The sequence below is a fragment of the Musca autumnalis genome, unplaced genomic scaffold (genome assembly GCF_047663935.1).
Source record: "Musca autumnalis isolate F117 unplaced genomic scaffold, ASM4766393v1 scaffold_3, whole genome shotgun sequence".
Classification (NCBI taxonomy): Eukaryota; Metazoa; Arthropoda; class Insecta; order Diptera; family Muscidae; genus Musca; species Musca autumnalis.
Genome location: NW_027411866.1, coordinates 73,684,679 through 73,697,581, shown reverse-complemented (window position 1 = coordinate 73,697,581; position 12,903 = coordinate 73,684,679).

Sequence of the window (12,903 nt, the reverse complement as noted above, 5' to 3'; positions counted from 1 at the left end):
ACCCGAAATGCCTAAATTATCTAATCTAATCTAAAAAATGTTTTCAGCCAGCTAAAATGTACCGCCTATGGGGCTATATCAAAGTGTCTACCTATCTTTACAATTTTCGGTGGAAAAGTTTTATAACTGCAGGGGACCTTAAAAGACAAATTACGATTAGTTCCGTCAAACAATGTAGCTAAGACCCTCAAACTACCAATAATAATAACTACCGAATTTGTATTTGAATCGTCTTAGTGAAACAGGCCATAAGTATTTATTTTGCTTTTCCCATTTAAAACCAAAAAAAAAAAAAATCCTTTGTCTTAGTCTGTAAGGAATTTAATGTTCAATTGGCTATAATAAATAATAATAAATAAAAATGTTTTACTAGAGCCTTTTTAAACCTATATGGTCATAATTTATGCATGCTAATGATTAACATTTGTATACCCTACACCACTATGTGGGGAGGGTATTATAAGTTGGTTTTGGCCAAAAAGTTTGTAACGCATCGAAATAATGGTCGTAGACCCATATATATATATATATCCCAAAATGAATGTCTCGACGAGCTGAGTCGATCTGGCCATGTGTGTCCGTCCGTCAGTCCGTCCGTCCGTCCGTCCGTCTGTCCATCTAAACCTTGTAATCACGCTACAGGTCGCAATTTTGATCGGATCGTCACGAAATTTTGGATGTTGATGGGGGTCCCGGAGGCGAAGAAGCCTATTGATTTTGTTGATGGTCGGATAATATTTAGTGGTCGGAATGGGCAAAAAACGTATGTGGATAAAAAACCAACGTTTTTTTTTAAAGCGAATATCTCAGCTTCTATACGAGGTATACCAAAAGCAAAACTTGACAATAAAAGTAGAAAATATCGCCTTTCTAATGATGTAAAGTAGTTTCTCGTAGGTGATCAAACAACGAAGATACCACAATAGTCGCAAATAAAACCCAAATTTTCATTTTTGCGATTTTAATTATAATGACGAATATCACAGCTTTGGTTGCGGACTTTCCAAAAGCAAAGCCTGACTATGGAAGTAGAAGATCCCATCTTTGCAATGATGTAAACTAGGTCGGCGTAGGTGACCAAATAACGGAGATATCTCAATAGCCGGTAATACATGTCATTTTTCCACTTTTTGGAAATCACGCTACAGGTCGCAATTTTGATCGGATCGTCACGAAATTTTGAGGGTTAATGGGGGTCACACAGATGAAGAAACCTATTGATTTTGGTGATGGTCGGATAATATTTAGGGGTGGTAATGGGCAAAAAACTTATTTGTAGAAAAAGACAACGTTTTTTTCCTAGGCGAATATCTCAGCTTCAATATGGGGTATACCAAAAGCAGAACCTGGCTATGAAAGTAGAAAATATCGCCTTTCTAATGATGTTAAGTAGGTTCTCGTAGGTGGTCAAACAACGAAGATATCGCAAAAGCCGCTAATAGAACACAACTTTTCATTTTTGCGATTTTAATAATAATGACGAATATCACAGCTTTGGTTCTGGACCTTCCAAAAGGAAAGTCTGACAATGAAAGTAAAAAATCCCATTATTACAATGATGTAAAGCAGGTTTGCGTAGGTATCCATTTTTCCACTTTTTTGGAAATCACGCTACAGGTCGCAATTTTAATTGGTCACGAAATTTTGGGTGTTATTGGGGGTCCCACAGAGGAAAAAACCTTTTGATTTTTGATAATGGTCGGATAATATTCAGGGGTCGGAATGTGAAAAAAAATATTTGGAAAAAAGACCAACGTTTTATTTCAAAGTTAATATCTCCCTTCTGTAGGAGGTATATCGAAAGCAAAACCTGGCAAGGAAAGTAGAAAATATCACCTTTACAACGATGTGAAGTAGGTTGTCATAGGTGGTCAAACAACAGAAATATCGCAATAGTCGGTAATGCATCCCTTTTTCCATTTTTGTGCAATCACACTACGAAATTTTGATCGGATCCTCACGAAATTTTGGTGGTTGATGGGGGTCTAACAGAGAAAGAAGCTTATTGATGGTTGGCATACATCCCACTTTTCCATTTTTTATTTGGGTTGTACTGTCGATGCACTTAAATGCGTTTCAAAAAAATTGACCTGTGTTAATGAAGACATTCAGAGCAAAGGCGCTAAGCTATCCCAACATTAATATTTTGAATTTTATTAATCAAAAGCTTATGAACGGGGGTAGTGGTGTAGGGTATCACATAGTCGGCCCCGACCCGACTATAGCCTTGGCTCACTTGTTTTATTTTGACATATTTATCCAGGGATGCCACCAGTTCCGAGGTAAAAATCGCTACAGCCACATACGCACCATAGGTCTGTAGCGATTTTTACCTTAAAACAGTTGAAATTTGTGCTTAAACAGTGGTTTTTGTACGTCAAAAATCACCACAAGTAGCGGGAAAACCACCAACTTGTCACCCCTGTATTTATCGATTTTATTATTATTTATATATGTATCTGTTTATTTATTAATTTTATTTATTTAATTCTTTGTACTTATGTAACTTTTTTTCAGCATTCTCTAAGTGTTTAAAATTTGGTCAGATTATTCCCTTCCCACTTTGCATAATTAAGAAACGAGCTCTTTTGTTAAGTACATTAGGTTGGGGTACGACTATTTGGGAAGTCGAGTTATTGTTAATTGCCCTTTTTGTGGTTATTATATCGCTTTGTGAATATTGAGTTCGTTTTTATACCCTCCACCATAGTATGGAGGGTATATTAAGTTTGTCATTCCGTTTGTAACACATCGAACTAATCATTTGCGACCATATAAAGTATATATATTCTTGATCAGGATAAAAGTCTAAGATGATCTAGCCATGTCCGTCTGTTATAATCACTCTAGCGTCCGCAATAATTGAGATAGAGTGCTGAAATTTTGCACCCGAGGGTCTTTTTTCCATAGGCAGGTCAAGTTCGAAGATGGGCTATATCGGTCCACTCTTTGGTATAGCCCCCATATAACGGTACCTCCGGATTTGAGGTATTTTGACGTTCTTCGCCACATTTGCAAACAGAATTAGTTATAATTTGACACTTAGGGTTCCTATTGATCAACAAACTTATATCACAAAGGATATGGGCATAGGTTCATGTTCTGGTATAGTCCCCATATAACGGTACCTTCCGATTTTCGGTATTTTGAGAATTTTAGCCACAATTTTTAACCGAACTATCTGCAATTTGACATTTGAAGAATTTTAGCTACAATTTTTAACCGATCTAGCTGTAATTTTCCTTTTGAGGTTCTCAGTGGTCATGAAATATATCACAAAACATCGTCTACATAGGTCCATGTTTTGGTATAGCCCCCATATAAGGGTACCTCCCGATTTTCGGTATTTTGAGAATTTCAGCCACAATTTGTAACCGAACTATCTGCAATTTGACATTTGAGGTTCTCAGTGGTCATGAAATATCTCCACCAAACATCGCACAGTGGTCCCACTTGTATGGAAAAGAGTGCCAAAAATAGTTCTAATCGAGCTACAGCCTCCAAATTTTAAACGTAGGTTTATAACAAGCCAAAAGGATAGAAAACCATTTTTAGTGGTTGTAGGTCCATATTTGGGTATAACTCCCATATAAAGGTACAGCCCGATTTGTGGTATTTTGACGATTTTAACCAACCGATTTGTATGTTATTTTGCATTTTGAGTTCTGAGTGAATAAACTACCTCCTTGCAAAAAATATTCAATATAGGTCCACGTTTAGGTATAGCCGCCATATAAATGTACCCTCAGATTTTCGGTATTTTGACAATTTTAGCGAAACTTTCCAACTGATTTGGCTGTAATTTGGCATTTTGAGTTCTGAGTGAACCAAATACCTCCATGCAAAAAATGGTCAATATCGGTCTACGTTTAGGTATAGCCCCCATATAAACGTACCTCCCGATTTTCGAAATTTTGACGATTTTACCCACATTTTCCAACCGATTTTGCTGTAATTTTGCATTTTAAGTTCTGAGTGAGCAAAATATCTTCTTGCCAAAAATGTTCAGTATAGGTCCAAGTTTAGGTATAGCTCCCATATAAACGTACCTCCCGATTTTCGGAATTTTTACTATTTTACGGGCGTGGTGTAAGAGGAATAACTTAGCGGGTGGCAGGTGGGGGCAGCTGGACTTTTTTTAATCGTAAACTAGAGACTTTTCCCTGCATTCTAAAAAAAATTTCGAGACTCACAAATGCTCACAACATTAGTAAAACTCAACATAAATTAATAGTAATTATATTAAAAATAGCAGAAAAAGTCATTTATTAGGAATTTATTTTAATGAAGTTAGAAAACAAATTATGAATTTGTTTTTTCGTAAAAACATTGCCAAAGCCATCACCTATAAGTTTAATTTTGAAAATTGCACATTTACCTCTCCAATTTTTTATAATTTTACTCATAACCTACGAATGCTTTGCGGATGTATTTTTCGTTTTTAAGGCCTCAGATACAAATCACAACTTCTTCGACTTAATTTGGCGTATAACCTTGTAAATTTACAAAAATAAGGCTGAATGTTAACAATTTGATATGTTTAGAGAATATTTATTTCAATCGCAATAAAATTTGTCGCCATCAATTTTTCGATTTTTGTCCACGGGCGGAACCACTGTGCATCGTCAACATAGGTCCATGTTTTGGTATGGCCCCCTTATAACCGTACCTCCCGATTTTCGGTATTTTGAGCATCTTAGTTACAGTTTGTAACCGAACTAGCTGTAATTTGACATTTGAGGTTCGCTGTGACCATGAAACATCTTCACGAAACATCGTCAACATAGGTCCATGTTTTGGTATAGCACCCATATATCGGTACCTCCCGATTTTCGGTATTTTGAGCGTTTTAGTTACAATTTTTAACCGCACTAGCTGTAATTTGCCATTTGAGGTTCTCAGTGGTCATGAAACATCTCCACCAAACATCGTCAACATTGGTCCATGTTTTGGTATAGCCCCCATATAGCGGTACCTCCCGATTTTCGGTATTTTGAGAATTTTAGCTACAGTTTTTAACCGAAATAGCTGTGATTTGACATTTGAAGTTCTCAGTGGTCATAAAACATCTCCAACGAAACATCGTCAACATAGGTCCGTGTTTTGGTATAGCCCCCATATAACGGTATCTCCCGATTTTCGGTATTTTGAGAATTTTAGCTGCAATTTTTAACCGAACTAGCTGTAATGATCGGTATTTTGAGAATTTTAGCTACAAGTTTGTCTATTCAAAAATAATCGTCGATATAGGTCCATGTTTTGGTATATCCTCCCATATAACTGTACCTCCGATTTTCGGGAATTTTCAGTGGTCACGAAATTTCTTCACTAAAATTCGTCAACATGGGTCCATTTTTGAGGGTCTACATTGTTTTGATGAAACTACCCTCAATTTGACTCTTGAAGTTCCCCGCAGCTATAAAACTTTTCCGCCAAAAAATTTAAAGATAGGTTGACTCTTTGATATAGCCCCGTAGGTGGTACCTTTCACCTAGATGAACACATTTTTTTAGATTAGATTAGATAACACTGTGCAACAAAATGGAGGTGAAAGTCTGGGGCGCGGAAAATTCCTCTTGGGGAAGAAAGGCCTTGGTGACAGATCCGCCGTGAGTCAGATCCGTCGTGAGTCGAACTTCCGCGTTATGGCGTGATGAATTTTTTGTTAGAGACCCTGTGGGCCATCATGAATTAGCGTTATATCTTTGTCCACTGTTGCTTAAGTGCTCTACAAAAACAACAAACAAAGATATAATGCTAAATTATGATGGCTTACAGGGTCTTTTGCAAAAACTTCATCACGCCATAACGCGGAAGTTCGACTCACGGCGCATCTGTCCTTCGGTGTTTTTAATATACACACACCAAGGGCTTTCATCTCCAAAAGGAATTATCTCTGCCCCAACATTTGTGTTCACAGTGTAATTTAAGCAATAGTGGGAGGAAGTAGGATTCTATCCATTGTCGAAAAGTTGTTCCACCTAAAATTGTGAAAGGACCCTAATTATTCCATTTTAATTAAGACTATATTATGGTGGAGGGTATAAAAAGTTCGGCCCGGCGGAACTTAACGATTTTTTACTTTTTTTTTTGTTCATTTGTATTTGTTTGTTAAATTTTATGGATATAGAAGAAGCCCATTAGGGCCATTGCACAATGGTCCCAAATCCAAATTTTCTGGCCAAAACTATTTCAACGTCCATTTTGTATTGAAATTAATTATTATTTATAAAAAATGTGCACAAATAGCAATCCTTACGTTTTATCGACCAAAATGACCAAAAACTGCCAAAATTTGTTGAACAGGGTGGTCCCGTTGTGTGGGATCTAAACCAAAACATTGACCTATGTTAATAATTTTTGGTACGAAGGATTTATATCTTCCAAGAGGTCAAAATACCAAATTTCAGCCGAATCGGTCATAAAGTGTCGCTAAAATCCACAAAATATCTAAAATCGGACAGTACTTTTATGTGGGGCCTATGACAAAAAATTGACCTATTTTCAAAAAAATTATACATACTTGTTTCTACACTCTGAAACCCGTAAATATGAATTTTAAGGGAAATCGGTTGATAGATGTGCGTATTACCGTTCTATTTCAATTGGATACTACGTACAGTCCACAACAGGTATTTACAAAAAATTCTCCCATCTTAAAATAGAAAAATCCACTTTATTTTAACTGTGGCAAATATGAGCACGATTTTACTTCTGAATTTATTAGTACAGACCCCTTGCTATCTTTCAAATTCGATTTGGAGGTGGACAAATTTGGACATTTTTTTTTAAAGTTTAAATATATTGTTGGCGTTTTTTATTGTTGGACTGCAGAATTTTACATCTTTGTGTTTATTTCAGCTTGAGTCCATATTTTGTTGTAATTCAATTGTTTGAATAACAACAAAATATTTTAAAGTGGATATGAAATTGATTAGTTGCGGGCGAAGGGTAGGGAATACTATAGTTTCCAAACCAAATAGTTCACCAAACAACTTCATCAGTTCCCTTTTTCACCGACTCTGTATCGATAAACAGGTCAATAAAGCTATCTAGCAAATTAAATAAAATGAGAAATTTGCTGTATGGCCCTAAAGCTGTTTACCCTACAATTTGAGTCGAACTAAAGAATTTCATATCCACCACTGTCTTTATGTCGTCTTTGCTTCGCAAAGAATACGAACATAGGAATGTTGCTTCAATAAGCGGGGGTAAAAACAACAAGAAAGTTGTTTTTGCATTACGCATTGGTCAACAAGGCCGTGCTGATGCCTATTTTTGTTGTTGGCGTTTTTTATTGTTGGACTGCAGAATTTTACATCTTTGTGTTTATTTCAGCTTGAGTCCATATTTTGTTGTAATTCAATTGTTTGAATAACAACAAAATATTTTAAAGTGGATATGAAATTGAATTACAACAAAATATGGACTCAAGCTGAAATAAACACAAAGATGTAAGTTTAAATATATTTAAAAAATATTTGTAAAAAGTAATTTTCAATATATATAAAAACATTGATTTTATTACGCTAATTTTACAAATTTCATCGTTCTTTTTGTAAATATCATAAAAGTACTCATTAACAGCTTTCCGACTCACAATAACTTTGGTCTCACTTCTGTATATTTATGCAGCGACCCAACACAACAAAAATTGTATATTTTACAGCAAAAATTCTGTTTTATTTTTACATAAAAAAGTGTCAACTTTGGTACTGCGCTAATCAACGAATACTAACGTTATTTACAAAACTAATTATTTTCAGATGACTTGATGTGTTTATTATTATTCTGTGCAAAAAAATTAAAATTTCGAAACTTCAAAAATATGGTTTTGGCCAAAAATTTCCTGATTGAAACCTATGTGCATTGATCTGTAGACCTGTTGTTTTAAATTTCAAATTTGCAGAAAGCCGTTACATATCAATGAGGGCACCCCGATCTTATCAATGAGTGCACCCCGATTCATGTTAGCTCAATGATATGGGACTTACAGTTTATCGCCGAGTCCGAACGGCGTGTCTTCGACACCACTTGTAGAGAAGTTATACATGGCTAAATTACTCAGGAAATGTCGCCAACATCACTGAGGGGTATTTTGCCACCGTTGAAATTTTTGATGTTTCCTGGCCGGGGAATCGATCAGCGTGCAAGGCGGGTGTACATACCATTGTACCACGGTGGCACCTAATTATCAAATTATAAGCATTTTAATTTTACAGATTTTTGTTGGTAACTCAAAAATGGTTTGGGGAATCGCACTACCGATTTCAAGAGCAAAAGAAAATTAATTACACTGTGCTACAGTGAAAATTTGCACTGTGCTACAGTGAAAATAATGCATAAATTCGGATTTGTGGGATTCCATAGAATACGAAAATACTTTTGGTTTCTTTGGGTCACTTCGGTTTTTGATTTTATAACGGTAAATGTAGTGAAAAAACGACTTTCTTCTTTTTTCCACAACCGATTTTCACACTCTATCCTGCATTGGAAAGGGGAGAATATTGTTTTTCGAACAAGAGATAGATTTTTAAAATCGGTAAACAAATGGCTAAGTAGTAGTGGTTTATATGTGACAAAAACCCATTAAAAAAACAGTGACATGTTTTTCCTTGTGCTCTAGGCTGCGTAAACGATAGTAAAGAAGTAATGTTCGCTTAAAGTTGAAAATCCAAGAATGCCTATTTTTCGCTACACTTACCGTTATAAAACCAAAAACCGAAGTGACCCAAAGAAACCAAAGGTATTTTCGTCTTCTATGGACTCCCACAAAACCGAACTTATATATCAGAACACCTGCAAAAAATTTTTGTCAACTTTTGTATCACAGTGTTATTTATCTTTTGAGGATAGGCAAGCCGAACCCGATGGCACTGATGTAGCGAACAAAAAACGGTGACAGTGATACCTGTTGGACTCTAGTAACACTATTTATGGTTGACACAACCCTGATTATCTGAATGTTAAGACACCACTTTTTCTAAGATAAATAGATAAACCTGTCTCACGGCCATCTGTTGGCCAGTATCAACATTATCAAAGATGTATAACATAACCCATTTTATGTCTTTGCGTTGTATCACTCGCAACGTATCCCAGGTTCAGCACCAGTGTGAATTATTTTTGTCCGAGACACACATACACACAATCTATGAATTCGCCGTTTTGTGTACATCACAGTGGCTTGGAACTCAACCAAAACAGCCGCATCAGTCAATGTGTTTCCGAGTCAGCCAAAGTTGCGAATGCTTCTTTAAGGAAAAGCAAAGGCTGGAAATACCCATTTTTGGTGTCGTTATTGACCTGGCGGCGAGAAATTATAGTGAGACACCTAAGTCTAAATATTCTAAAATTATTAAATACTAATGTGTCTGATTCAAACCAACAAACAACTTCAAACTGGTCGCGTATAAAAGCGTAGGGATTAGAAGTTGTTATTCCTAAAAAGTGGGTTCACATATCTTCATTTAAGCCGTCGGTTACGAGTGAACAAATTATAACATTTGTTGCAAGCAAGGCTAATGTGGATAAGTCTCACGTGGAGTGATATATGCTAGTAAAAAAGACGTTGGCATTAATAGCTTAAAAAGAGTCAACTTCAAGCTCGGAATTACGTCGACATTTGATGATGATTTATATCAAATAGCTGTATTCATAAGTGGTTTAAATTTTAGTATCACTATTTGTTTATTATACCCCCTGGTAGTAATGAATCTATATATGCTGAACATGTTGATAATATTGCAGCTTTGGAAGGACGAGTAAAGTCAAATGTTTGTATTTGTGTTATGGGAGACTTCAATCTTCCAAATATATGCTGGTCTAGATTTGATGACAATCATTCCTTAACGCCTACAAATGTCAATAAATTCCATGAAATCAATTGTATTGACACCTTATTAAGTTTGAATCTTGTTCAAGTTAATTATCTTTCCAACCAATTGCGTCGCTTTCTGGATCTAATTTTTATTTCTAGTGATTATAAATTTAACATTTATGAATGTTTGAATCCAATCTCTACTCTACACCTGTTGTTCTTGAAATAGATTGTTTTCATATTTTGAATTCTTCACCCTCAATATGTGCAGATTTTAATTATAATGTATGTAACTTCAATGTGTTACATTGAATTCTGAGCTCTATTGGTTGGATTACTATATTTAGTAATAGATCAATTTCTGATTGTTATGATTTCTTCATAGATAAAGTGTCTGGTATACTTAAAGCGAACATTCCCCTTAAGAAAATCAAGCCATACAAGCTTTCGTGGTATACGAAAGGTCTTAAAAAAACTTAAAAATCTTAGAAATAAGTTTCATAAACGTTTTCTGTTGCATAGAGATTCTGAAGACGATGTCAAATATAAGCATTACCTAAGGGAACTCAATTTTTAAACAATTTCCTATACAATCAATACATCCTAGCTAAAGAAAATTAAATTAAAGCTAATTTTGGTCTTTCGTCAAGTCTAAAAAGAAATCAACCGATATTCCCTCTACAGTAACATATAATGGTGTATCTTCACAATCTGGTTTTGATATTGTCAATATGTTTGCCAGTTTCTTTAAATCTAATTTTGATCCTCCAGTGAATAATAACTGGACTAACCAAAGCTCTCTGTCTGTAATTAACGTAGCTAACATATCAATGATGATGTTTCTGAAGCAATTTTGAAGATTAAAAATAGCTTTAAAAACGATGCTGATGATTTCTTATGCTTGTTTAGCTCATATATTAACATATATTTTTAATGGCTCAATTAAAGAAGGTGTTTTCATTGATAGATAGAAAATTACAACGATTACACTAGTATTAAAAAGTGGGAAAAAGGATAATGTAGCCTGCTATAGATCTATAGCAAAATTGTCTTGTGTCTCAAAAGTATTTGAACATGTTATCCACAAAAAACTATTTTTTTGCTTGTAAATTTATTATTTCAACATATCAACATGGTCTTTTTTCTGGTAGATCGACAACTACTAACTTGATCCTTTTCACTGAATACTGCTTATCTGCCTTTGAGCTTGGGTTTCAAGTTGAAACTATTTCTACAGATCTAGCTAAAGCGTTTGATACGGTCTCACATCACATTTTACTTGCAATACTGCAACAAATAGAGTTTCACTCTAATTTTCTACAATGGTTTTCGTCTTATCTACAAAACAGATGGTGTGCGGTAAAAGTAGAGAACTTTGTTTCTACTCCTTATATTCAAACGTCTGGTGTGATTTTTGCTTTTTCTTTATCTTTTGTTTCACATATTGATCATATGGTCTCTGAGGCTTACAAAGCCCTTGAATTTATTAAACGAAATAGTAAAGAATTGTCTGATCGAAGTACCAATAAGTTGCTGTACATGCGTTTTGTTAGCTCGAAGTTGGAATATGCTTCTATAATATGGGATCCTTGTCATATCTCACATAATTCTCGTGTTGAAAAAATACAAAATCAGTTCACTAAGGTTACTCTTCTATCACTATTTTCACGAAACCCCCAGCATATCGATCCAGATGTTTGTTACTGGGTATACAAAGTCTAGACTGTCGAACAAACTGCCAATTCGCCTTAATTATATGTGATTTAATTGATAATCATATTGATTCGACAGAACTTTTGGCTTTAATTCCCTTTTTTGTTCCATCGAAGAGTTTAAGATATATTGATTTATTTAATGTTTTGTTTCATCGTACCAACTATGCTCGAAATGGTCCATTAACACTTCTTCTTTCTTTATTTGCCAATTCGTTTTCCGAATGTCAGCGACCAATACAATTATAAATAGATTTGTTTTTATAAATACGTATATATACAATATTTGTTTAAAGATTGCTTAGTATGTGTGCAAACGCATTGCTATCTCTAGCCTTTGATAATAGGGTTGTAATATCTCGGACGCCAGTCCATTATGTAATATTATCGATCCATGTTGTCTCCTTTCTTCCTCTAACAGGTCTTCCTTATATCTTTATGTGGATTATATTTAGTAGCAATTTATATTTTTGATTTCGCATTATATGCCCCAGGTACGCAGTCTTTCGTCTTTTTATAACTGAGATAAGTTCTCTTTTGCAGTGCATCCTTCTCAGTACATCGGCATTTGACATATGGGATGTCCAGGGAATTTTGAGTACTCTCTATAAATCCATATCTCAAAAGCTTTCAGCCTTCTTATATCAGCAGTTTTTATTGTCCATACTTCCGTTGCATATAATAACACTGACCAGACATATGTTTTGATAAAACGAATCTTTGTTTCAAGATTAATGTCGTGACTCGTGACTTATATTTTGAAAATGCTTCTCTGGCCTGTTCAATTCTGCATCTTATTTCTTGCGACGACTGCCACTTTTCAGTTATTGTAACTTCCAGATATTTGAAACTTTTAACTCTGTCAACATAGGTATTGTGAATTTTCAATGTTGTATTATTGTGTTCATTCCTTTTGCTTATAACCATTTTTGCGGATGTTAATTTTCAGACCGTATTTTTCGCTGTGTATTGGGAGCTTATTCACGAGGTTCTGGAGTCCAGATATGCTATGCGCCAGTAAGGTTGTATCATCAGCATATCTTATGTTGTTCAGAAATGTTCCGTTTATATGAATGCCGATTGGGATTTTGTTTATGGATTCATGAAAATTTTTTTCTGAATAGATATTGAATAGCAAAGGTGACAATATGCACCCTTGTCTGACTCCCTTAGATATGTCAATTTTATCTGTCATTTCCCCGTCCACTTCTATTTGTGCACTTTGATGCCAATATAGACTTTTGATACAATGCACTTCTTTCTGGTCTAGGCCAATGGAGATGAGGATGTCAATCAACTTATCGTGTAATGTCATGTTCACACGAGCGTTTCAATTACGTTGTTCGCCTGTCGAACGACGTACACGAATTA